Source organism: Rousettus aegyptiacus, unplaced genomic scaffold (genome assembly GCF_014176215.1).
Source record: "Rousettus aegyptiacus isolate mRouAeg1 unplaced genomic scaffold, mRouAeg1.p scaffold_m13_p_9, whole genome shotgun sequence".
In the NCBI taxonomy this organism is placed as follows: domain Eukaryota; kingdom Metazoa; phylum Chordata; class Mammalia; order Chiroptera; family Pteropodidae; genus Rousettus; species Rousettus aegyptiacus.
In genome coordinates this window covers 84,264,500-84,287,437 of record NW_023416312.1, presented here as the reverse complement: position 1 = coordinate 84,287,437, position 22,938 = coordinate 84,264,500, and the positions used below count along the sequence as shown (strand labels likewise).

The 22,938-nt window shown below is 35.3% G+C and overlaps 1 protein-coding gene and 1 non-coding gene across 10 annotated transcripts in view; one reads left to right on the top strand and one right to left on the bottom strand.

Annotated features, from left to right (window-relative positions):
* The window catches only part of MBNL3 (muscleblind like splicing regulator 3), a 105,590-nt gene that overhangs the window by 4,474 nt on the left and 78,178 nt on the right, over positions 1-22,938 (top strand). For all 9 annotated transcript variants that reach the window (XM_036226458.1, XM_036226465.1, XM_036226456.1 and 6 more), the window contains one exon: positions 920-1,009. The gene's annotated coding sequence lies outside the window, so the exon portion shown is untranslated. The remainder of the gene's footprint in view (positions 1-919; positions 1,010-22,938) is intronic.
* Positions 13,580-13,698, bottom strand: LOC118608336. The gene has a single exon (XR_004952990.1). It is a non-coding gene; the product is annotated as a 5S ribosomal RNA (ribosomal RNA).

Below are 22,938 nucleotides of genomic sequence, written 5' to 3'. Positions count from 1 at the left end.
CCAGTTGAGAAAAGCAGTCTAAACAGAAATTCAGAGGGTTGGCACTAGAGACTTCCAGCAGTCTATTAGATCTCCTTAGAACATGGGAGCATCCTAGAAATTGAGAGTTTGCTGGATCTTGTTTTCTGATTTGGATCACTGAAATTGGCGTAAAATTGTCCCCATAAGATTACTTGAATCCTGAGCTTCTTGGCATAGCCTACAACTGGTGTGGAAATTTGAGAAAGGTTTCTTCAGGCTTATTCAGGTTTCCCTGAATATATGAGTAACTCTTTATTAGTCAGGTTACTGGATCTCTTTATCTCATAACCCCAGTGCCTGGCACATAGTAGACGCTAAGTAAAAGTTTGTTAGATAAGTGCAAGAATAGTCTTTCTAACTTGGATTTGTATTTTGTGAACATCCTTCCTGTGACTTCAGGTATCAATATCTCTATTGACAAAAAAAATCAACAACAATAACAACATTAAACAGACTAAACACTGGGTTGAATTTTCCGCTGGAGGCCACAACTAACTCTCTAACAAGTTTAGAGAAAAGCAAACAATGTTAAACTTTCGGCTGAGACCTCATGTATGGGCCTGAAATCTAGCTGCTATTTTTCTGTCTCCTGTAGTTGCATTTAGTATATCTCCTCTACATTCAAGGGGAATCAGTCTTCAATAATGAGTCATGTAGAAATAGTCTTTTTCACCAAATACAAAAGGAAAAAAATAAGAAGTACTGTGATACAGATGCCTTATGTCATGTATAGTTTAGAAAGTGATGAAGTCACAAACAAAACCCAAAAAGGACATTGGGAGCTGTCTCATTTTCAGTCAAATAAATACTGATTGCCCATTTAGAGGTTGAATTTGCATATGTTTTTATTTACCAAGATACAGATATTAATCATGTTCCTTTTTTTTTTTGTATTCAGAAAGCAAAGTCCATACAGTGGAAGAGAAAGAGCTGCCATTTCAGATCCACCACAATCATCTTTGGTGCCCAAAGGATCATCAGTCTTTAGGTACAGCTTTTGCAGTCTCCCCTTATGTGGCAGCATAAAGAAAATAAAGGGGTGTTCTTTTTGGAGGTGGGAATGACCTGTTAGCAAAACGAGAGAAAGTGCAAGAACCAAAGAGTTTGTATTTTACCTTTTGTTTTGTAGTCTTTGACCTTTATGTGGGAAAAAAAAAGCAAAACAAACGCATCGTGATTAATATTAGCTTGGGCATATATCCCATAGTACAAAGTTCCCAATTATTTGCTTTACAAACTGAGAAAATGAGATTGTCACATAATATTAAGGTAGGTGCTTTATTATGATTGGATTCATGAACTATATAGTGGTTTTTCTGAGTTCTGTTTAAAATATATGGAGACACATTCAACAAAACCCATGGCATAGTGGTGGATATCACATTTCACCTCAATGCCCAAGTGGAGTTTGCATTTGTCCTACGAAAAGTACATGTTCAGTTAATGGTCCAATTGTGGGTGCTATTTTGTTAAAGAACCCATTGATGATTCTCAAAATACTTGGTGTCTGGTTGATGAGGATCCCAAAGAACAGGACTGTATTTCTTTTCATAAGTGATTTTGAGAAAAATTTAAACTCCCAAATTGTTTATGTCAGCATTTTTCCTAATTGGATAGCATGAAGAAAAAAACGGTATTAGCTCGCCCAGAAGTTTGAAGTGAAAAATAGCACACCTTATAAGGTCACATTTTATGCCTAAAGGCTTCAAGATACAGAAAAACATGGAGAGCAGGGGTGCCTGCAATCTGATCTGTTTCATGAATGCTGATAGTGGTGGCCTCATCTGCCCACCAAGGCTGTGTCAATAAGTGCTCTGCTGGCTTTCTGAAACCAGGGTCTGGACTGAATTTAGATTGACAGGCTCCCAAAGGGAGTTCTTTTTTCTAGAAAGACCTTGGGTCTTGGTGGAATTTTTGACTGGCCAAGTAGCTGCCCTGCTACCATTTATTAATACTATTTCTTTGAAAGATAAACTTGGTTTTGCTGGAAGACTCATTCAGACACACTGAAAACTTCAATGTAGCAGTAATATATGGGGGCGAAATGCTTTTACTTTTTGACTGAAACTACCCCTCCAAAAATCTTTTGTGATTAAGAAAATGACAAGCTTGGAAAATGTGGCATAGGGCTTGACATTTTACAGTACTAGAAAAAGACGAAATTACTTCATGCATAATGCAGACTGTGATGATGATGATGATGATGATGATGATGATGATGATGATGATAAAATGATCTAAAATGTGATTAGAGAGCTGTCATCTATACACATACTTTGAAGTTGCATAAATTGTATTTGGGGATGGAGAGACAGAGACAAAGACAGAGATAGATTTTGAGAGAAACCAACTCTAAGAAGCTAGTTCTTCTCAGGGATATTGTAGTCTGCAGTTGTTTCTCTTACCAATCAGATGCATGAAAATTGTGATTCTGAATATAAGAAACAGGTAGGCTATCTAATGTCTGATTCTGAACACTTTTATTAATGCAGTCTGTTATTCCTGTATCGAAATACAGAAGTTCAAGTATTGGTTGTGTGACCTGTGCAAAGTAAATTTTATTTAGTAAAAATAACATTTTTTACTTTCAAAGCCTAAATCATATAATAGTCTTCCTTATTGCCTTACATTTATCCCCAAAGAAATTTCTGTAATAATTTTATCTTTCTAAGAAAACAATTCAGATAGAGGCACTCAAAAATGTGACAAGCAATGAAAGGAAATGCTGGTCTCACTGGTATCCTTCATAACTTAGGGAGGCCACAGCTGGCTGATTTGCTTTTAACTTCCTGTTTGGAGGCTGTTTGGGTCAAAAGTAGCAGTGTTTTTCCACATAGAGTGTTTTTTTTTTTTGCTTTATTCTGTATGGCTATAATAAATCTGTCACTGGACTGCGAGTTTTGTATATTTTATGAACCGTATCATGTAGTTTGAGTTTAATTTGGAAGGCAGTGCTTTTACAATCAAGATTCCAACCCCCTCCCACACACACGTGCAAATTTTAGGGTTTGCACCAGCCTTCTAAAGTTTATAGCTCTATTTACACAATAGTGATTGCTAAGGAAGGCATTTCCTACAAATTAATGACTGGTTGGAAAGGCTGACCATCCAAATCCAGAGAGAAGGGGCCATTCATTAAGTGCCATGAAGAAACCAGGGTGTTTTTATCATAAAGTGTGAAGAGAAAGTGAAACCATGTTCGGCCTTTTGAAGAGTCCAAAGCAGCATGGGCAGAGCTAGATAGGGACGTGGTGTCTCCTGGTATGGAAAACGGAGCTTCTTTTCATGACAGGGACCAATTAACTTTTCCATAAGTTACCAAAGCAGGACTTGAGTGAAGAGGACATTTCCTTTATGTTGATGGCCCAGTGGATAGGGGACAAATAAAGATGAGCACCCTAAATTTGCCAAATATTACCTGCTTGAAAATATTCAACTCACTGGTGTTAAAACTATCTTAAAAACCTTTTAAGATCACATGAATGAATTTCCTAAATAGTTGTGTAATTGATCATTCCTTAAATGGACAAGAATTGAGGGATGGAAAGGTTATCTCTTTTCAAGGTCAGTTTAGCAGAACACAGATACTCAATTTTGATTACCTAATGTATGTGGGTAATATATGAAGGTAAATAATATACACAGAGGGTGTTTTGCCTTTTGTGGAAGTACCTTAAAGGGCTGTAATGTTAACCATTTAACCTTAGACATTCCCGGGAAACAGTTTTGTCCCACTGCCCCGTATAATTCTTGCCTGCTATAAAGCACCTGAGGTGTGAAGAGTCTGGCATTGATTTAGAGCAAAAACAGAATAAGATCAAGATTAGGTTCACATCCAGGAATTCCTGATTTCCTAGACTGTCTTTCACCTGTTTGGCTTCCTAAGCCTTCTATTTTCCAAAATGTTACATTTTTTTAAAAAGATAAACATCTGTTCTAAGATCTTTAGTAAATACTTCCACATAAAGGAGGTTGTGTGACACCCCCACTCCAGAATATGGCTAGGTCCTTTCCTTTGAAATTTTAGTTTCTTTTATATCTTCCAAATTTGGTGGGGGATGGCAGGGGTGGGATGGACCTCTAAAATACAGGCAATCATTATAGACCAGACACTTGGATTTCTTCATGGTATTGAATAATCTTTCACAAGCAGAACAAACCAAATATTAAGTTTCATTTTTGGGTCTGGAAAATATCATTATATTTTTAGTAATCCAAGGATTTCTGGTCATTATGGTTCATAAAATAAAAGAATTTTCTTAAGTTTAAAACACTCTACAAATGAACTGTATATCCATTACTGTTATTATTAGATGATGTTGTGAGCAGATTTAAAAACAAAAAAAAGTGACTGTCTGATTTTAGTTTTTGAACATTTTCGAATTTGAATGTTAATATATACTAAATTTTGTTAGCTCGGATTAGAAACAATATTCTGATTACAAGATGTTTTTGAGTAAGAATAAATAAGGTTTTTCTAAGTCAATGTCCTATTGGCCTGAATCATGGATAATTAATAACACAGCTGCATTTAAACAATGATTTAAAACTTTAGGAGAAGAAAAAATGGCATAGATGATAGAGGCCTGGTGGCCCCTGCGCACAGCCAAATCGACACTGGTGCTCAGGGTGAGCAGGTCCGTCACCGTGAAAATCTGCTTGTGGACGTGGCCCCTTTGGTGACAAAATCAAAGTTGTGATGGAAACAAGGAGCAAACAGAAAGGGAACATCGCCTAGAATCTAGATGAAGAAGCCATACAACTAGGGAGAAATCCAAGAAATCACCTTGCAACAGCAGAAGGAAGGACGGGGCGAGGACTTGGGCTGCCCAGTCTCCAGCCGCCGACTGAGATGGAGGCTGCAGTCGTGGTAGTGGCAGTGGCAGATGCCTCTAAAAGGGGCTGCGTCAGATGCCTCTTAAAGGGAGACATTGTCAGAGTGAGGGCCGAGGCGAGACTCGATCTGTACAGAAGTGCTGGTGGTATCCATTGTTCCCTGTTGAGCCCTCCCCCATCCCAGTGCATGGACACAGTGCCACCATGGCCAAGACATCATCAAACTGGATAACAGAAGTCACTCTGCTCAGAGGATTCCCTGAAACTCTGTCTCCCCCAACTCACAGCCCCACCCAAGCCACATCCAGGTGTATCCTCAGCGAGTCAGGTGCTCCTTGCCGAGCAGTGCCTAGAATCACACTGGTTAGGCAGCTGCCTTCAGTTTCTGGTGTGGCCTTTTGAGGAGACCATAAGCACAGCATCTGTGGCTTGTTTGCTGAATCTTAACAGGTTGCCCCAGAGGACCACAGGCTGGAGCTAAATTTGGCCTGCAGCTGAACCTCTCTCAGGACTGTGCCACTGGGCACCTACTACACAAAGCCACACTAATAAGACTGGGAGACTTAGGAGTTTTGCTGAGTACATAGAAACAGACATGGAAAGGCAGCCAAAATGGGAAGACAAAGGAGCAGAAACCATACGAGAAAACAGAACAGAGATCCAGAAATAGTGGATTCAAGTACTCTAACAGATGCAGAGTTCAAAACACTGGTTATAAAGATGCTCAATGAATTTAGGGGAAGTGTAGTGAATTCAGTGAGAACTTCAAGAAAGAGATAAAAAACATAAAAATGGAAGTAGAAATTATAAAAAGGAACCAGTCAGAAATGAAGAAGACATTGTCGGAGATGAGAAGTATGTTAAACGAAATAAACAAAGGAATAAACAAAGTGAATAAAGAAGAGGATCAAATGACCTATCTAGAGAACAGGAAAGCCAAGGACATTCAATCAGAATGGCAAGAAAAAAAGATGCCAAGACTATAAAAATAATTTAAGGAGCATATGGGACACTATTAAAGGTCAAAATATCCATCCAATTGGCGTACCTGAAGAAAAACAAGATGTTGAACAGCTATTAGAAGAAATAATGATGGAAAAATTCCCTAAACTGGTGAAGGAAATGGACGTAAAACTCCAGGAAGCTCGGAGAATTCCAAAAAACCAGGGATCCAAAGAGGCCCATACCAAGATACATCATAATTAAAATGCCAAAGGTTAAATACAAAGAAAGACTCTTAAAAGCAGCAAGAGAAAAATAGTTATCTACAAGGGAACACCCATAAGTCTGGCAGCTGATTTCTCAAAAGAAATTTTGCAGGACAGAAGGGTTTGGCAAAAAAAAAATTTTTTTTGATGTGATGAAGACCCAGGATCTACAACCAAGAATACTTTATTCAACAAAGCTATCATTTAGAGTTGAAGGACAGATAAAGAGCTTCCCAGACAAAAATAAGCTAAAGGAATTTGTCATTACCGAACCAGTATTACAGGAAATGTTGGAGGGACTTCTTTAAGAAAAAAAAAGCTATCATTTAGAGTAGAAGGACAGATAAAGAGCTTCCCAGACAAAAATAAGCTAAAGGAATTTATCATTACTGAACCAGTATTACAGGAAATGTTGGAGGGAATTCTTTAAGGAAAAAAAAACATGTATCAAAAACATGAATAAGAATAGTAACAACTACATTCCTATCAATAAGTACCTCAAATGGAAAAGAATTAAGTGCACCAACCAAATGATAGGATGGATGAATGGATATGAAAACAAGACCCCTACATGCTGCCTACAAGAGACTCACTTCGGATTAAAAGACACACACAGACTAAAAGGAAGGGAATGAAAAAAAATATTGTTTTGATGGACCTAGAAGGTATTTAAGTCAGACAAAGAAAGATAAACATGATATGATTTCACTTATATGCTGAATTTAAAGAATAAAAAGAACAAACTGATCAAAAACAGACTCACAAATATAGTAGACAATTTAGTAATTGACAGAGGGGAGGGGGGATTGGGGAGCTGAGAGAATGGGGTGAATTGTTAAAGAAGTACAAATTAGTAGCTGATGGATAGTCACAGGGATAGGGAGCATGGAATAGGGCATGCAGTTAGCATTAATCTGTTGGCCAGGTGGAGGGCCAGGGAGGGATGGAGCAATTGGGAGGATTGTTTTATTAACTATTAGATGTCTAACCAATGTACTGTATACTTGAAAAAGAATTTTTTAAAAAACTTTAGAAGTATCTTATTCTAAGAGGTTAAACATCTCTTCCATCTTCTTGACATTATGATTTTGTTTAGCAAATCCTTTTTTAATAGATTATGCAAAAATACACTTCAAACTGGTTCAGGTTCATTTACCACAGTCTGGTCTAGTTGCATCAAAATTAATTAATATTTACCCTACTATGTGTGGGGCTAACAGTATTACTTTGTGGTATTAGAAAAGCCTATTTATTCTATCGTTGTAGTTTTCAAGTGGTGAGCAATAACTCATTAGTGCATAATGAAATCCATTTAGTAAGTTGTGTTTGGCATTTCTTTTAAATGAAATTGAATAAGATAGTAAGACTATCAGAAGGCATTATGTAGTGAGATTAGGCATTTTTTTGGTGAGGCTGTTATTTCAGATGCACACACATATGTACTTACAGGATGTAAAACTTTTCTCTTACTGTTTGTTGATGTCAAAAGATTTAAAAGTCAGTGTTTTAGTGGGTGTTATTTCAATTTAGGTCATAAATGTTTTTCCTCTTTTTCAAGGGGAAGGTAGTCCAGGAATCCTGGTGAGTTCGCGTACTGACATACTGAGTGATGTTGGTTAAGTACCTTGACAGTTATATGTCTGTTTTGCAAACTGAGAAGTGAGACATATTAGTCTGTTAAGTATGCTATAAGATTTGATGTCTGCAATATTTTGTAGTCCTGAGGGGATGCACATTATGTAAGTATTATGTATTTACCAGTGGGGTATTACTAGAACATGAGACAGAAAATAATGTTACCTAGGAACAGAAGCCAAAAAATGAGGTCTTAGAAAAAAATCTTTGGGTGGCTAGGCATGAGGTGCTTTTAACAGCAAGAGAATTGTCAAAAAAATTAAATGTAGAAAAAAGCCCATCTTATTTTAGGATGAGTTAAATGTAAGTTAAAAGAGTTCAAAAATTAGTTTTGTTTTTTACAAATTGAAAATGGTCACATTGGGAGAATATGTTTGCAAGAAGAAAGCTGATTTTTAAATAACTATAAATATACATATTTACCATACATTGGAAGAAAACTTGTGGATGGCTATTTTTTTCTGCAATGAACAAAGGAACACATTAAAATGAATTTAAAAATTGTTGATGGGAGGCATCAACTGAGTGTCTGTTAAATATACCTGGATATTGATAGGAAAGATTATACAAATAAAGAGGACGATAGCCACATGGCTTTTCTAACTGCTTTTTTTGTACTGATGAGAGTTAAGCCCAGCAGTAGGGGAAAAAAAGATTCACTCACATGAAGTAACTGAGTATAATTCATTAGGAGATTGGAAGTATCCTTAGAAGTCTTGACAATTTGTGCATATTCATTTGATTTAAGTAATTGTTAGAAGAGAGGAAAATATTGCCTCCTGGGATACTGTTATATCTCCAGCAGGATCATTAAGGATCTTGTCCTCACCCTCCATCCTCAGTTCCCTCCCTGTTCCATTAAATTTCTTTTATTGCTGGACATGTTGATTTCATTCATAAGGTCTCTTTCTGTGGACATGCTCCAGAGCCTTAAAGCACTCCTGCTTTTTCAACTCTGAGAATGTGAAATGCAGTTAGGCTTTTCATTATAGACATTTAAATGTTAAACTTAAGTTACTGCTGTAAAAATAAAATGTAATCTCAGCCCTAATGAGTTGGTAACTAAGCTCTGTCATTGTAAATGAATTATTTCTCTCATCAGATATATCATATTTAAAACTTGTGAAGGATAGAAAAAGACTTACCCATCTAATGGTTGTGTAATTAGTGATCGATTTATGAAATGAGATGTAAAACAAATTAATCACCATAATAAAGTGTTACACCATCACATATATATATATATACATTACTCTATTCATGATGATAAAAACTAAAAAATGTCGATAGGTGAAACTGCATATATTTCCAGATCCTTGGAGTGACATATATGAACTATTTCTTATTATGTTTATAAAAGCTGTTTAGAAGGACTAATATGTATGCTTGTAGACCAGAGGATAACTTTGCCTATAGCATCTATTTCACCATAAACAACATTTACAGAGTAGAGCAGAGCAGGTGGAATAAGGTGTGAGAAGTCTAAATATGTGTAATTCAGGATGTTAAGCTTCAGAGAGCATGTAGCTGGTTGTGTTATAGGCAAACAAAATTAGTCATTGGTTTGGGGTGTCAGCTACTTTTTACACTTTAGCCTTCTGGGGTATTTGTTATGGAATACATAGCAAATTAATAGTGATAAGAAAAAGCTATGTAAGAAGTTGTGCTAAAGTCAACTAAACTCCAAGCTATCATTCATTCATTTCACATAGCATTCTAGCTTTCTAAGTCTGAAATATTACTGTTGAAAGATTTTTTTCCTAACTGATAAGTGAGAAAAACCCAAGAACTTCAACCATTAGCACTTTCAGGAAGCCCCTAATGATTGAAGGTAAAGAAAATAAAAGCCTGATAATTTCAGCTCCAGGACAGGAGCTCTAGCTCATATTATTCCTCATGTTGGGTAATAATTCAAACCAGACCAAACTGAACTGAACTTTCTTGAAACGAAATGTGTGTTTGTTTTTAAGTGAAAGTCACTTGAGTTTCCTTGGTTCCCTATATAGGGGATATGATGACACACATCTAGACTTCTGATACTTCATATTTTCAGCTTCCTGGAGCAAGACAGACATAGGAAATAGGAAGTTAGAAAATAAAAATCAACAACCATTGCTTTTTTGGTATTAAGGGTCTCTTTCTGATTTGCTTTCTGTAAATAGTGGTATAAAATTTAACCACGTGAGATGTCATGATGCCTGTGACTTCCCTTGACACTTCCTTATTTTAGCAGCCCCAGACAGTGTGACATCGGCTCTTGGAGTTCTTAGGTAGCAGTGTTTACTACCATCTTCACCTCCAGAAATGTATTATACTTTCAAATAAATCTTAATATCTGTAGACAGGAGTTTATATATAGGAATAAAATTTGAACCTCCTGTAATAGGTATTCATTTAGAGTCAACTGACATTTATTAAACAATTATTGTATACCATATGCTCTGCTAGGTGCTTTAATTTTGTTATGATAATATTTCCTTTAGCTCTGAAATACAATTTGTTCTAGCCAAACAAGTCCTCTCTTCGTTATTGATAAGTTTTGGGCCAAAATTTCACCTTCAATTCTTTGCACATATTTTAATGCAATCTTACCACCAAAACACAGAATAATTTATTCACTGTCTAGTCACTTTCTCTTTATCATTTGTAAACCATTTCATGACCTCATGGTCCATAGCCTGTCTCCTCTGTCAGTGAAGATATCTATTTCCTTATAAGTCAAGCCAACATTAATCTCTTACTCCTCTTGATAGAACAAACTCTGGTTTAGCTATCTGGTGGATGTTGCTGCAGTAGAATAGGAAATATCAGAGGATGAAGAGTTGATAAAGAGTCAGGAGTTGATGAAGAGTGACAAGTCGATGAAGAGTGAGGAGTTGGGACTGTGAAATGATGTTGAGTGAAAGTGCTGCTAAAATCCCATGTAGAAAATTCTAGAGCAAAATTGGATTAAACTTGTCTAGAGTGCATGAGAAAATAACAGAGCAAGACCTTGGAAATCAGTCTCTTACCCCTAGGCCAAGAGCACCCAGGGAGAAATCTCTTCATGTCACAGAAGCAAACGAGAAAGAAAGTTTCAAGAAGAGATGGGTAATCAACAAATATTACAGGAATTCTGTAAGTTGAGGCCACTGGCTTTGGTATTTCAAAGATCGTTGTAACATTGTAGAAACCAGAAGCCAGTTTAAAGGGTTGAGGAGTAAATAAAAAGTTTGGAAATGAAAGTAGTAATGATTACTTTTATGAGATATTTGATGAATAAGAATGAGAATGTTGAAACTTTGCAAAGAAATAGAATCAAAGGGAGGAAGAGTTTTGTTTTTAGGGTAGGGGTGACTTGGATATGCTTACTGGCTGATAGGGAGGCAGAGGTGAAATGGAATTTGATCTTTAATCTTACTTTTACTCATTGAATGTGGAATGTAAGAAGTATCTGTAAGTCACCAAATATGTATTAAGCACCTACCCTACTTGCCCAGCATCTCTGTCAATATGCACAGTATTATCGTGCAGTCCAATTAAGTAACATGACGAACTCAGGCACTTATTTTTTTTTTGCCCTTAAGGCAGGAGTCCCCAACACCTGTTAGGAACCGGGCTACACAGCAGGATATGAGCAGCAAACAAGCAAGCAAAGCTTCATCCATATTTACAGCCGCTCCACTTAGTATTGCTGCTTCAGCTCCACCTCAGATAATCAGGCATTAGATTCTCATAGGAGCATCCATCCCTGGTGCCAAAAAGTTTGGGGACCACTGCCTTAGGTACAAGATTAAGCTTGTAATGTTAGAACCGATATAGCTTTGCACCAAAAAAAAAAAAAGCGGAATTTAGTTAAAATAACAGAAGCTGATGTTTATTGGTACGAAATATTTCTCATGTAAGCCTCATATATAATGTCTGGCTTGATATTGATTCTACTCAAAGATAAAGGCTTGCTGCTTTGAGGTTCCGAAAATCCTTTTTCCTGTAGAAAGGAAAATGATACAAATTTCATGACATGTTGAAAAACTTAAATAGTTGAAGTTATCGTAAAGGTAATAATTATCTAAACCAGCATATCCCAAACAGTGTTTATTTTGCTACATGTTCCAAGAAAAATAAGGTTTCTTAGGTGGAATGCCTATGAATTTATGGCTAAAGAAAATATTACATTCTGAGAATTAAATTGTGTTAAAGCTACATTTCCTCCGTATGTATGTGTGTGTGTGTTTCAGCTTTTGTTTTTTTATGCTGCATTTCCAGTTATTGTGCAAACATTATTTGTTGATAAGAATTTAAGAATTCTCCATCAACACGAGTCAAAATAGTTTAATAACATCTTCTTGAAAAGAAAATATACTACACAAAATCAACAGTAACTCAGATTAAAATATTTTCCCCACTCCAGGAAAATGTTTGTTAAATATATATGTAAAAGGACTATGAAAATTTTGCTATTAATTTCTTGTTTATGATTTCTAGTTTAAATTTCTTCCTTACTATTTTATACTGAAGAAAATAAATTTCTATAGTACCTAAATAGAGAAGCAAACCAAATTGTTTCACATTTAAATTATCGAAGACATCTTACTTTGTTCAAGTAAAAATGTTCAACAGGACCAAACTTAATAGCAAATGGGCTTATTAAATCTGTGTTCGACAATTTTTGACTTTTTGCTTTATAACTAGAAGGATTGCAAAGGAAGACAGGTTTATACGGTTGGTATAAACACTATTGTTTTGAGGAAATTAAGTAGCTTGGTAATCAAGTTGTGAACTCTGTGTGTGTCTTAATTAATTAATTTAGTCTGATATTTCTTCAGAGGACTTTTTTTATGTTACCAATTAACTACACTTCATAGGCATCTCAGCTCCTCTTCCAAGGTCTGCTCTCTGGTTTGTTATTATGACAATTTCTTATAGTATTTAGTAAAAAAAATTGAATTTGCAAATGGATCATTTTGGGGTTTGATTAGTATCAATAATAACACATTCTCAGAGTCTTTTTCGCTTAGTGAAACTGTATTTTTAACAATGAGGTTAACACATTGAAATTAAAATAATTAAAATAATTAATAATTATTAAAATTATTAATTAAAATACATATAGAAAAATGTATTTTCCAAAAGTCTTTACTTTGTTATCTTTGTGTGCGTATATATGATTAATATTGTCATAAATAGCAAAGATGATGACCTGTTTCTTGAGCTTAAAATAGAAATGGAAAATTTCCAACAAGGAAGACAAAAGTGAGTATTTCCAAACAGACTTCTCTTTAAATGGTTTTTCAGTGGAGCCTTTGCCTCCACTTCTGCACAGCTGCATTAAGTTGAGAAGAACATTTACTTTAGGTTGCCATGTACTTTGTCTTTTTCAAGTAGGGAAGTCAGGTTTTGTGGAACTTGCTTTCTTTGAGAGGTAGTCATTCACTTTTTCAAATTCAAATTCTAGTTGATGTCTCTTGTGTATATTCACCATCGAAGCTCTCTCTTTTTTCAAAAGGTAAGCTTACATTTGGCCCTTTAGCCTCAGTTTCTGGTACAAAATTAATGTTATTAAATACCCATGTTGACATCCAAAGGTCTGTAGCCTCTCTTCTTGACAGTAATTAGATTTCTCCAATATTGTGAAGTGTAGTCTCAGATGCACAGACCATTTGGCAAAAAAGGGGGAAAGGGGCCAATTTATCTCCAGTGAACAAGCTATACAAATTCATATAAAGAAAAAAGCAAATCTGCAAAAATACATGGAGAAAAGTTAGATATATCAGTTGTGTATGACTTTTGTAATTAACTTTCTTTTTTAAATTAAAAAAATTTAGACGAGGCAACCCTTGGTTGACCTCATAGATTGCAAGGACTTTATCAGCTTACAAATGCTTATTTTTTATTTTTTAAGCCTACAGCACCTGGTCTTCCTAGGTGGTCTCCCATCCAAGTACTAACCAGGCCCAACCCTGCTTAGTTTCTGAGATCAGACGGGATCAGGCTTGTTCAGGGTGATATGGCTGTAGACACAATTTACTTTCTATGGTATATCAACACTGGCATCCTTACAAAGCAGTCTGACCAGGAAATCACTATACCCATAACCTTGGAAAATTGCTGCAGCAATAAAATATATTAGATATTGTGTCTTCTTTTTGTTTGAAAAATATATTTCCAGATTATATATGTATTAGGAGTTTATAATAGGGCATCCAAAATGCCTCCTTCACTGCAACACATATGCAAACAAACACACAGGAACAGTTTTAACTTAAACATAACTTCTGTAGTAGATTGCAGTTGTATTATAGATATGTAGTGACTGTGGATCTTTTTCAATTCTATCTTCCCATGTAATATCTGACCTAAAATGAATCCATCATACCTTTTTATTTGAACATGATATTAATCAATAACTAGTTTTGTGGTGTTTTTTGTTTGTTTGTTTGTATCAAAGCAGGCCTAACTCTAGAGCAATCTACTAGGGAGGAAAAAAAAGTAAAAGGAATATTAAAATCATTAGGAAGTGACAGGGAGAGATTATATGATTTTGCAGTATTTTCTAATTGAAACAGCTACTTACTTTGTGTCAGGCACCGTGGTAAGCGCTTAACACATATTATCTCATCTAATCCTCACTGCAACCCTCTGAGGTTGGTGTTATTATTTATCTCCTTTTTACAGATGGGGAATCTGAGGCTCAGAGAGATTAAGTAGCACATCCAAAGACATTCTGCTAGTAAACAGCGTCAAAACTTGAACCTCTCTAATTCCAGTTCTATGCTCATAATCCCCATGGTTATATTATGGAAATATAAAAAAGGTTTCATTAGGATCTTGAGTTTGCTGCCTGTCCTTCACTATGTATTAGCAACACCCCTGAACACCTGAGAATGACAGTGTTGCTTGAATGAAGTAAACATCTGGAATGACCAGATGCTGCAGATTTTACAACACACATCTGAGTTATAGAACTATAAACTATAGAAGTAGAGGAGAGAAAGCATCATTAAATTAACAATACACTTGTGAAGGAGAAGTCTGTTTTGCATAATATTGTTAGTAACAGCAACCAGACTTTTAAACGTTATATTATGGTAGGATATACATTATTTAATAGTGGCAATTCCTGATATTTTTATAAGAATCTTTTGTTTAGGAGATTTTAATGTAAACTATGTTGAATGCACGTAGCTATCACAGCACGTTTTAAATCTCAAGTTGATTTTTTTTTCTGGTATTTGACCTAGGACTTTTGTTTTGCTTTCCTTTTTTTTTTTTTTGCATTGGTCGTTCATTCAACATACCTTTATTGAGCACATTTCACAAGTCAGCCATGTTTCTAGGTGCTGAGGATATACCCCTGAGTAAGCATTCAAATATGTTTTAATATTAATGTAAGGAATCTAGACTTTTTTTTATCACTGGAGAATAACAAAGCATCATTATCTTTATTGTCTTGTATGTCCATCTTTAGCTTAATCAAGTTGTTTTTAAATTTCACTGACTTGTTCATAATAGCCAAAGAAGAAACAGCCCCAATGTACATCAGCCAGTGAATAGGTAAACATAATGTGGTATATCTATATAATGGAGTATTATTCAGAAATAAAAAGGAATGGAGTACAGATACATTCTACAGCATGCATGAACCCTGAAAATTTTTTTCTTAGTGAAAGAAGCTAGACACAAAAGGCTAAATACTGTATGATTTATTCCATTTATGTGAGATGTCCAGTAGGCAAATCCATAAAGGCAGAATGTAGGTTAGTGTTTGCTTAGGAATTGAAGAGTGGAGACATAGCTAAAGGGTACAGGGTTTCTTTGATGGGGGACACAAAATATTCTAGAATTGATTATTGTGACAATTGCTCATATCTGTGAACATACTAAAACTATTGATTTGTACAATTAAGCTGTTATTAAAGTTGCACTGTTATTTATTAAGAAAATTATCTTATTCACATTTTAATAATTAAAAAGTAAAGTGACAGCTAAATTGAGAATATTGTTCTATTTTTAAAGAGAGCGAATGGATTGGACAACTTTGGATTCCCACTTATTCTGTAACCTTTATTGCGAAAGTTGATTTATTCAATGACAACTCACAACGAGCATCTCTGTTCTTGGGGTGCCTCCCTTATTGGTCCCACCTTGTACTGGGCATTTTTCCATGGTGCCTTGCATGTAGACCAACCAGATTTTTATTCTCACCCCCACCCGCTGCAGCTAGCACGATGTATTTCATATAGCAAATGCTCACTGCTTCCATTGGGTTAGCAAGTATTTGTTGAGAACTTACTATGCATAAGACAGATACTGAAGATGAATAAGATGTGCCCTTGAGAATCTCAGAATCAAGCAGACAGCTAAGCAGGAGTTCCACCATAGTGTGGCAAGTGTTGAGATGGAGATAGGCCTACCTGTTTGATGTGCATACTGAAACCCTGAGTATATTTCCATATCTGGAATTAATTTAACCACTCATCTGATATGTATAACCCATCTGGATCATTCTCCCCTACATTTCAGCACACCTGTTAAGAAGACACTTTTTACCGAGATGGTGAAGTTAAAGTACATTTTTTAATCTTCCAAACACCCATGTATTTTGACATCAAATCTATGAATACAATGCAATTATATATTTCACTTAAATAAAACTTAAGTAGAGCTACTGTTAATATTGTTTGGCACCTCCAGAAATCATATTATATCTTAATAAAACAGTATAATCTTTACAATTTTAAAGAAAGTACTTGGATTCATTATGTGCCAAATCTCTAGTAATAAGCCTATAAATTTTAGGCTGTTTGTGCACTTACGTGCCCATGGGAGGCAGTATAGAGTAGTGGTTGACATCAAGCATTTTGGAGCATGTCTGAATTTGATCCGGGCTCCTCTACTCATCCACTGTGTGACTGTGGACCAAGTTGCTTAATCTTTCTATGTCTCAGTTCCCTCATCTGTAAAATGGGGTTAATAATGGTAGCTACCTCAAATGATTGTTATTATCAGTAAGTGAATTAATGTATTTGAAATTCTAAGATTAGCACTAGGTACATAGTAATCATAGTGTGTATATTTGCTATTATTATATTTTTGACTCAACTGAAATTTCATGTTTTATTCTGTTTTATATAAATCATGTACACTCATCTTTAAATGACATCAAATCCTTGGAAATTGGTGTGAAGGTTTCTGTTACACAGAAAATATAATCCTTTGATTTTACTCCTTTGACATTTTGGTCTTTTCACACCAAAAGCCAAGTAGGTTCTCTCTTATGTCTACTTGGAAATGAAAGACCGACTTTGATATTCCTTTCCGCTCCTTTTATATGGCCTTGGAGTTTTACAACAAATTACTTGTCAGTCTCCTATCACTTAGCTTGATAAATATCTCCATAGCTCACACATTATCCCATGCTAAGAGAGCAGTGCTTTGAGAATGTTTGATGCATAGTTTAAAATTCAGAAGAAATAAAGCATACAACAGAGCTGGAGTTACACTTTTTGATTGTATTGATGCCATTTTGTTTGCCAGCCATGTGATTTAGATGGGCATTTTTTTTTTTTGGTCAGCCAGTAACCTCATTGGCCAGTATGATGTCTAAGGGCCAGAATTTAATAGTGACTTTCTTTTACTGTTGATAAATATTTTTGGCAATGTTTAGGAATTCTACACAGCCAAAAATTTGACAAATACAAGTTAATTTCGAATAATAGTGAATTAACATTGATATTACTATTTTTTGCCTTAATGCAGGTTATTGTTAACTTTTCATCTTTCTATATTGCTTCACATTTATTATTTTTAGTACAGTGATGATATAGTCATTTTCAAGATTAAGCACAGGAAAAAACTCTGGAAATGGCATGGAGGAGTGAGGTAGTCAGTTTGACACAGAAAAGAGAAGCCTGGTGGGACTAGATGCTATACTAAGTGCAGCTCAGTCCAGAGTCCAGGGGAGATCCAATTTGTTCTTTCAGCCTTTATGGACTAAGTTGTCACAATATCCTCACCATTATATTTAAATTACAATTTTATCTTTGTAATTAAATGAAAACATATTAATGTTATACTCATTAAAAAGTTTCCTAAGTATCAATAAATAAATAGGTTAATTACAGCTTACACATGTATGATCATTATCGATTTTCATTCAGAATTTCCCTTAAATAAAATATGTAAGCAGTTAAGTTGTGTTTAAAAATTGACCAACAAATAGTCTTTACTTACTGTAATTATATCTAGAAATCATCATGTGTTCAGTGACTAACCTTCCACAGTTTTTATTAAGATAAACAGAAGCAGCAATAACCAGTCCCTTTGTGTTTCTCAATCATTGGCATGCATTTTAGTTGTTTTAGATTTAAGGAAGGCTATGTCTCTCCCTAGGAATCCAAAGTGTGCTATCTCCTAGTTGATTCCCTGGGAAATCTAAGCCTCCCTCTTGCTCAGTGACTTTAATCTAATCAAGCTCTTGAACATTCCTTTGTATTATGCATATATGTTGTGGGGTCTGAACATGTGGTATGTGTTAGCACACACCTACTACAAGCTATCAGTGTCATAGTCCAGTAGTATAACTCAGTATGGTCATATATTATTGAAATACTTATTGGAATACTTCCTTATTGGTTGGTAAACAGACATTGACCAGAACACCCTTTCCACTGCTTATTTCCTGGACACCTTCATGATATAGCAACAAAAACAGCAATTACTGACAAAGTAGCATCAGTCCTGATTGTCATGTGCCCATGCTGTAAGTGTTGATTAATATTTTGAATATCCTACCTTGCTCATAGCTAATTGTGAGACTCACCCCCGCCACAACTATTCATGCCATTGAAGTTCTGTGAACTTCACTTTTTTCATGGGCTATTTTCCCCTGCTTTCATCCTAACTGTTATCTAACATTGTAAGAGACAATTGTGTCCCATAAAGAGATGGGGTACTATTACCAAACCTTACCTTCTAACAGACACTTCAGACCTCATGAAAGCCAGGTCCTAAAGCTTTTGAACTGTATTCATAGGGAAGCCCCCAAGACCCTCCTTTTTTAAAGTCAATTAATTTATTTTTTATGGTGACATTGGTTAACAAAATCTAGTAAGTTTTAGCTGTACACTTTAACAGTAAGGCATATATATATATATATATATATATATATATATATATATATTAATTTTTTTACACTGTGTCTTCACCTCCCATAATTAGATTTCTTTCTGTCACCACATATTTGACCCCCTTTACCCTGCCCCCTGCCTACCTCCCTCCTCCCTGGGACCACCAGGTTGCCTAAGGAGGGGTGAACTGGCCCAAGTCGGAAATGGAGCAGGCCAGGGCCCTCCTTAAAAGAGCTCTAGAGTCATTTGTATTTTAAGAGTATATCTAGCATACTTGATTCAACATCTTACTCAGAGCAATTGTTTCTATATTTTATTTGCTTGAATTGAAAATTTAATTGCTGTATTTGTGGAGGAGATAATAGAGGCAGGAACACTCTGAAGTCATAGCAAATAAATAGCTGCTATGAGGAAGAGACAGACAAGCTATAAAAGTAGACATGAGGACTTCAAACACACAGGCTTCTGGGGCCATTTAACAACATGCCCAACATATCCTGAAAGGCATGACTAATGAGTGTTTGTAATGATGACCCAGAATTATCAGAAAAAGCATAACTTTTATTTATTATCCTGAGGGAGCAAGAAAGTTTTAAAATGGATTTCAGAAAGTCATCTATCCAGATTGGTTAAAAGAGGCACACACACACACACCCCGAGTATGCACACTCCTCCCCTCCCGGCACTGGTTTCCAGCAGAATAATATATACACATAAATATGCGGCTATATTTTCCTTTGGCTTCTGAAAAATCCTATGGTGGTCTCTCTTCCACCAGCTAGTTGCCAGATTCTGTCACTCATTCTAATTCCTGCTTTCTTTTGGACTTTGATGCTTGAATTGTTTTAAGAGCTACTTTGCATCAAATAATAAAGATTATCTATTAACTTCCTTAGCATGTTCCTGGCAGTTTTATAGTCTGCTTTGTAAAAATAGTCTATTACTCTATTTCTTCTGAGCTTTTGAAAGCATTTATTTCAACTTCCAACTCAAATAAATAGAATGGTTTTAAGTAGAGTTATAGTGGATTCAGTTCTTTTAATCACATGTATTCTCATGCCATGAAAATTAAGACTTAAAAAATGGGAAGGATACGGGTTTTCAAATCTTTGGGGTAAATACCCAGCAGAGGGATTGCTGGATCATATGGTAAACCAATTCTTAATTTTTTGAGGAACCTCAATACTGTTTTCCATAGTGACTGTACCAATTTGCAGTCCCACCAGCAGTGAGGGTTCCTTTATCTCTGCATCCTCTCCAGCATTTGTTATCACTTATCCTGTTGATTATAGCTATCCTAAGGTGTGAAATGGTGTCTCATTGTGGTTTTGATTTGTATTTCCCTAATAGCTAGTGATGTTGAACATCTTTTCAAATATTTGTTGGCTGTTTGTCCTCTAGGGAGAAGTGTCTGTTCAGGTCCTCTGGTCATTTTTTGATTGGATTGGTTTTGTTGTTGTTGTTGTTATTATTGAGCTCTATGAGTTCTTCATATATTTTGGATATTAGGCCCTTATGGGAGACATTGCTTGCAAATATATTTTCTCATTTAGATCGTTCTCTCTTTACCTTCTTGACAATTTCTTTTGCTGAGCAGAAGCTTTTAAGTTTGATATAGTCACATTCATTTGTTTTTGATTTTACTTTCCTTGTCTTTGAGGCCAAATTTCTAAAATTCTCTTTAAGTCCAAGGGCCTTGAGTTTCATTCTTATGTTTTCTCCTATGCATTTTATTGTTTCAGGTTTTATATTTAGGTCCTTAATCCATTTTGAGTTAATTTTGGTGTGTGGTGATAGACAACAGTCTAGTTTCATTCTTTTGCAGGTGGCTTTCCAGTTTCCCAACACCATTTATTGAAGAAGCTTTACTTTCTCCACCTTATATTTTTGGCTTTTTTGTCAAAAATTATTTGCATATATATTTATTTGCATATATATTTATTTGCATATATATTGTGTGTGTGTGTGTGTGTGTGTGTGTGTGTGTGTGTGTTTACTTCGGGACTCTCGATTCTATTCCCCTGGTCCGTGTGTCTGTTTTGCTGCCAATACCATGTAATTTTTATTTCTATCTCTTTGCAGTATAATTTGAAGTCAGGCAGAATTATGACTTTGTCAATTCAGGGTCTTTTGTGCTTCCATACAAAATCTATTTTTTTCGTTCTATTTCTTTAAAAAATGACAATGGGATTTTGATGGGGATTGCATTAAATCTGTATAATGCTTTAGGTAACATGGTCATTTTAACTATGTTGATTCTTCCAATCCAAGAACATGGAATATCTTTTCATTTTTTTGTATCTTCTTTGATTTATTTTAATAGGGTCTTGTAGTTTTCATTATATAAGTCCTTCACATGTTTCATTAAATTTATTCCTAGGTATTTTATTCTTTTTGTTGCAATTGCAAAAGGAATTATTTTTTCTACTTCTTTTTTCTGACAGTTCATTAGAGTATAGGAACATTATGGATTTTTGAACATTGATTTTGTATACAGAAACTTCGCTGTGTTTGCTTATTGTTTCTAGTAGTGTTCTTGTGGAGTCACGAAATAAGTCTGACAGAAAAAAGTTGAAAATCACATGATATCACTTAAATGTGGGATATAAACCTAAAAGCAACAAATGAACAGGACAAGCAAACAGAGACAAATAGACATGGACAATGGACTAGTAGTTACCAGAGGATAGGGGGTGGGAGAGAAGTGGGGGAGGTAGATGGGGTAAAGGGGTGTCAGATATAGGGGGGTAGTGGGAAGGTGAAGTGGGTTAAGAAGATCAAATATATGGTAGCTGAGGAAACTGAACTTTGGGTGGTAAACACACAATAGAATATATAGATGTCAAATTATGTGCACCTGATAATTATCCCAATAAACTTAATTATAAAAAATATAAATTGGGTGGAGAAAGAGAGAGATTAAAACATCTCCAACTGTACGACAATGTTCAACTCTGGTTATTAGAATTTTGCTCTTGTGCTTGCTATGTCACTAGCTCCCTTTGTATCTGTGACCAAGTTTTTTCTGTCTATAGTCCTGTTGTCTTCTCTGAAAAATGAGGAAATTGGTCTGCAGATCATCATTCCCAGCACTGTAAGTCTGTGACTCAGGCTTATATTAAAGCAAAAATGTGGAGAATGCATCTTAGCTTCAGGTCTAATTGAGTTCATGACTGAACAACTCAACTACCAATAAAAAGCACAATTTTTATGCATAATAAAAATGTATAAGTTTGCTCTTTTTCTTTTCTGAATTTCCTGAACCTGCTCCTGTCAATGTAGTGCTTTGCATTTGGGGGACATTGGTAGATATGATAATTTCATATTCACATTAAAGGAAAACAGGAACCCTGCAGTGATTATTTCTTTTACATTGTGACTTACAAGAAATTGTATCTTTGGATGAGAGAATATTCTAAGAGGGCACAGCTTGTCATTTAATATTTCAAGGAGATGTCAAATTATAATATGCACCTGATAATTATCCCAATAAACTTAATTATAAAGCAAGTGAGATTCAGAACTTAATCATATGTTACCTCTAACAATTTTGGGATGTGAGATTATCTCCCCAACTAGATTATGAACTCAATGCAGGAAGAAAATCTGTCTTATGTAAGCATTTTGTGTCACCTAAAAACAAAATACAGTACTATGCACATAGTACAAAATTAGCAATGTATTTCCTCTCTGATACTGTAATAAAAAGTTATTGACTCATGGCATGTTATCCTTCTATGGTGATTTTGATGTTTCTAATCCAACTTCCCATGCAATGTTGTAGAAACCAAGTGAAGGGGAATGCACCACATAGTCAAGCAGTCCAATGCACTGTTGGACAGCTCAAGATGTGAACCAGCCCTTCAATGTGTTGAGTTAAAATGTGTCTCTAAATGACTCTATAGTTTTCACTTATATATCCTTCTAAAGAAACAGAAAACAAGTCAATTTCTTGCCTTTATTTTGTTCTTGTTCATCTCTGGAGTTTCTCAAAGTATTTGTATAAGGAACTTAGTGGCTTCAGAGTAAATACATAGCAAAACATTTTAAAAAATAGTAATTATAAAGTAAAGGGATGATGTTTGTCAGATTCTTATTTCCATATTGAACAAGAGGAGTTTAGGTAATTT